This window comes from Gekko japonicus, unplaced genomic scaffold, assembly GCF_001447785.1.
Source record: "Gekko japonicus isolate JY-2015 unplaced genomic scaffold, Gekko_japonicus_V1.1 scaffold1949, whole genome shotgun sequence".
In the NCBI taxonomy this organism is placed as follows: Eukaryota; Metazoa; Chordata; class Lepidosauria; order Squamata; family Gekkonidae; genus Gekko; species Gekko japonicus.
The window spans coordinates 168,885-173,208 of NW_015159773.1; the positions used below are offsets into that span (position 1 = coordinate 168,885).

The 4,324-nt window shown below is 50.5% G+C and overlaps 1 protein-coding gene across 1 annotated transcript in view; it reads right to left on the reverse strand.

Moving 5' to 3' along the window:
- Positions 1-4,324, reverse strand: part of DTD1 (D-tyrosyl-tRNA deacylase 1) — a 57,823-nt gene that overhangs the window by 39,588 nt on the left and 13,911 nt on the right. The gene's annotated exons all lie outside the window — the stretch shown is intronic.

Sequence of the window (4,324 nt, forward strand, 5' to 3'; positions counted from 1 at the left end):
GACGTCGAGCGCAACGGCGATGCCGGTAAGTTTGCCTCAGTTCCCATCGGGGACACAGTAGAGGACTTAGATAGGAAAACGGACTTCTTCGACGTCGAAGCTGCGACTGCGCCGATCGCCGACGTCACTGCGGTTGCCGAAGGCTCCGACGTTGAGCGCAACGGCGATGCCGGTAAGTTTGCCTCAGTTCCCATCGGGGACACAGTAGAGGACTTAGATTAAGGAACGTACTTCTTCGACGTCGAAGCTGCGACTGCGCCGATCGCCGACGTCACTGCGGTTGCCGAAGGCTCCGACGTTGAGCGCAACGGCGATGCCGGTAAGTTTGCCTCAGTTCCCATCGGGGACACAGTAGAGGACTTAGATTTGCCCGTTTTTGCCTTTTTCTGAGGCGGTTGGGCAGATACGGACCTTTTCCGGCTCCTCCCTGCCGAGACCTGCTTCGGCTTTTGGGATTTTAAAGGGCCCTCGACGACGTCGGTAGTGAGATTCGACGGGGAGGGAGTACTAGTGCCCCGAGACAAGGTCTGCTCCCAAAGGGCTGCTTTCAACTTTAATGCTCTCTCCTGCTTGGTTCTCGGGCTTACCATACCGCAGATTTCGCAGGAGGTTGTGTTGTGGCCCTCTCCCAGACACAGGAGGCATTTTAGATGGTCATCTGTAGTAGCCATCTTCGACCCACAAGCCTGGCATTTCTTGAAGAGAGCCATGGAGTTGAGATCTCCAGAGAAAAGATGGTAAAAAAAGAAAAAACTGAATTTTGTTTAAACCTGAGGTAAAAGAACAGTAGCTCTGGAAAATATGTCCTTTCCTCACGGCGGCAAAAAAAGGACTGAGAGAGAGAGGTGCCTCCCCCTCCCCTCGTCACGTGACCAAATGGGCGGGAAATGGCTCATTTCACAATTCTCTCCGAGGGGAGGGGGGACTCAATTCTTACAGGATTGAGAAAGCTCTTGGAATGTTCTTCCGCGGCAGGCCTGCCTTCCGGCAGTCCCATGTGGGACTGCACAGAAGACACGAAGATGAATATTTTGGTTTCCTACTTCCCTATCTTAGGAAGGCGGTTTGGCCACAGCCTATGGTTAGTCTTGCATAACTTTCCCCACAACTATGAGAGTGAAACTTTAAAACAAAACAGAGAGAGAGACAGACAGACAGACACAGACAGAGAGAGAGAGACAGAGACACCAGTGTTCCCTCTAAGCTGAGTTAGTGTGAGCGAGTTTACAGTTTTTTAGCCTCCGGCTCACACATTTTTGCCTTCGCTCAGGAAGGATGGCTCCAGAGCAAACTAATTTATGCAGCAGCCAAATCGCTCGCTCCCAACTTTAATGCCAGCAGCTCACAAAGTAGAATTTTTGCTCACAAGACTCCACAGCACTGATATAGACGCCCCTCTTTGAGAATCAACTCCATTTTACTGAGAACGACTGGGAGTTTGGATTTCAGAGACTGGCCCTTCATGCAGCCATCCCCCCCACCCCAGGCTTTAGTTCAGCAGCTTTTTCAGGCATTATAAATCCGCCATGTTATGTGATTATTTGGAGGGAACTTTTCATTTTGACACAACTGTCAAAACAAAAAAGCTCCATCTGTCACTCAGAGCTGATTGTTATCGGCAGAACAACAACTATAAACTGGGCTGCACTGAAGCCCCTGGCGCAGCTGACAGGCGCCTGACATTTTAGAAACTGATTTAAGCGCTATCTGAGGCAACCCGTTACAAAAGACCGTGAGACCCAACCGTATCTTTGCACTGCCAATCAAGATCTCAGCCCTTTCTCTAGTTATTCCTTTCCATTCAGGCAGGATAACAAAATGCTTTCTTTTCTTTTCTTTTCCTTGCTATTTTTGATGCTTCAGATTACCCCGTTTTAAAGTCTGCCATCTGGCAGGAAGGTTAAGCACACATCACTGTCTGGGTGGGACACGTCAACTCAGAAGAGACCCGCAGCACGCGGTTCGTGGCTCGGCAAGCTTTTTCACTGGCCGACTGCTTGGCACAGGGCGGCCCACGGACCAACGGGCTTTCTAGTCAAGTGCGTTAAAATGGCCCCTGCAAGCCGCTCCCTTTGACCAGAGGGATGGGGAATTTACCCAACTGTCCCAAGTCCAAAGTTATTAGACCTTCATAAAGAGTTTGGGGAGGGGTCATGGCTCGGTGGGAGAGCGTCTGCTTGACATGCAGAAGGTCCCTGGTTCGATCTCCAGCATCTCCGGTTAAAAACACCTCTACCGTGGAGGTATGAAAAAGTGGAAATTTTTTGGGAAAAGTATAAAACAACTAATCTTAGAGATAGCAGAAATAGATTTACCATTGGAACCTGAAATATACCTGTTGAACATGTTACCGGACAGAATAAAATATAATGATATACGATTGATACTGTACATTTCTTACAAATGCTAGAATATCCATAGCAAAATGTTGGAAGTCAAGACAATTTGCCAAATAGAGAAGAATTGATTATAAAAATTATGGAAATAAAAGAAATGGACAAAGTAAATACGTTACTCGTGGGAAAGTACGATTATGTGTTTAAGAAAAGATGGCAGAAATTAGATAGTTGGTTTGAAATGTATAGATAAGAAACTCCAAAAAGTGATGTAAATGAATATACTTTGGTGTTATTTTTATACTAGGGAGCAAGGCCCGTTGAGCAGGGCGATACAACGGGCAGCTAGCCCCACTCCGTCGCCTCCTCCCCCTCTCTGCCCTGACCCAGGCGGCCGCCGGTCTTAGGCTGGCGGCCGTTGTCTCCAGCCACTCGCGGCTGTCAGCTGTCCCCTGCACGGCGCTCACCTCCTCCCCCTCTCCGCTCTGACCGTCGCAGCCGCCCGTCGGCTCCAGCCACCCCTCTGCACTGTGCTGGCGTCCTCCCCCTCTCCGGCCTGACCCAGGCGGCCGCTGGTTGCATCCCGGCGGCCGCCGCAGCTGCCCGTCACCTTGAGCCCCCGGGAAGATCCTGCGCAGGCCGTCGCTGCCGGCGGTCACCTCCAGCCACCCCTCCGTACATCGCCCGCCTCCTCCGCCGTGCCCCAGCCAGCCGCCGGCCTTAGCCTGGCGCCCGTGGCAGCCGCCTGCCGCCTGTAGCCGCCGGGAAGATCCTGCGCAGGTCACTTGAAGCTGCGTCTGAGGTGGGACTCAGACGACGTGGCCAATGGGACGTGGGCGAGCTGTCCATACACTGTAGGTGCGCATTACGTGACTTTGCGTCTTACAGAATTATATTATAGGGAGAGATTATAAAAAACTAAAATAAAATAAAAAACACCTCTACCCAAGACCCTGGACAGCTGCCGCCTGTCTGAGTAGGCAGGACTGACTTCAATGGACCAAGGGTCTGATTCGGTATAAGGCAGCTTCACGTGTGGCGTTCACCTCTCCCATCTTATTCCACTGCCTCTAACAAGGAAAAAAAATTTTTTTTACCACTTCTATATACATATTTTTTTATCTTGCCCTTCCTCAGGAAATGTGGGTTTCTGGTGGGGGGGAAAGAGACCCAGCGTGGTATACTGGTTAGATAGTTGGACCAGGGCTTGGGAGACTCAGGTTCAAGTCCTCCTTCCCCCAAGCCATGGAGCTCATCAGGGAAGCCAGGGCCAGTCACATTCTTTCAGCCTAAACTACCTCACAAGGTTGCCTAAACTACCTCACAAGCTCATCAGGGAAGCCAGGGCCAGTCACATTCTTTCAGCTTAAACTACCTCACAAGCTCATCAGGGAAGCCAGGGCCAGTCACATTCTTTCAGCTTAAACTACCTCACAAGGTTGCCTAAACTACCTCACAAGCTCATCAGGGAAGCCAGGGCCAGTCACATTCTTTCAGCCTAAACTACCTCACAAGCTCATCAGGGAAGCCAGGGCCAGTCACATTCTTTCAGCTTAAACTACCTCACAAGGTTGCCTAAACTACCTCACAAGCTCATCAGGGAAGCCAGGGCCAGTCACATTCTTTCAGCCTAAACTACCTCACAAGCTCATCAGGGAAGCCAGGGCCAGTCACATTCTTTCAGCCTAAACTACCTCACAAGGTTGCCTAAACTACCTCACAAGCTCATCAGGGAAGCCAGGGCCAGTCACATTCTTTCAGCCTAAACTACCTCACAAGGTTGCCTAAACTAACTCACAAGCTCATCAGGGAAGCCAGGGCCAGTCACATTCTTTCAGCCTAAACTACCTCACAAGGTTGCCTAAACTAACTCACAAGCTCATCAGGGAAGCCAGGGCCAGTCACATTCTTTCAGCCTAAACTACCTCACAAGCTCATCAGGGAAGCCAGGGCCAGTCACATTCTTTCAGCCTAAACTACCTCACAAG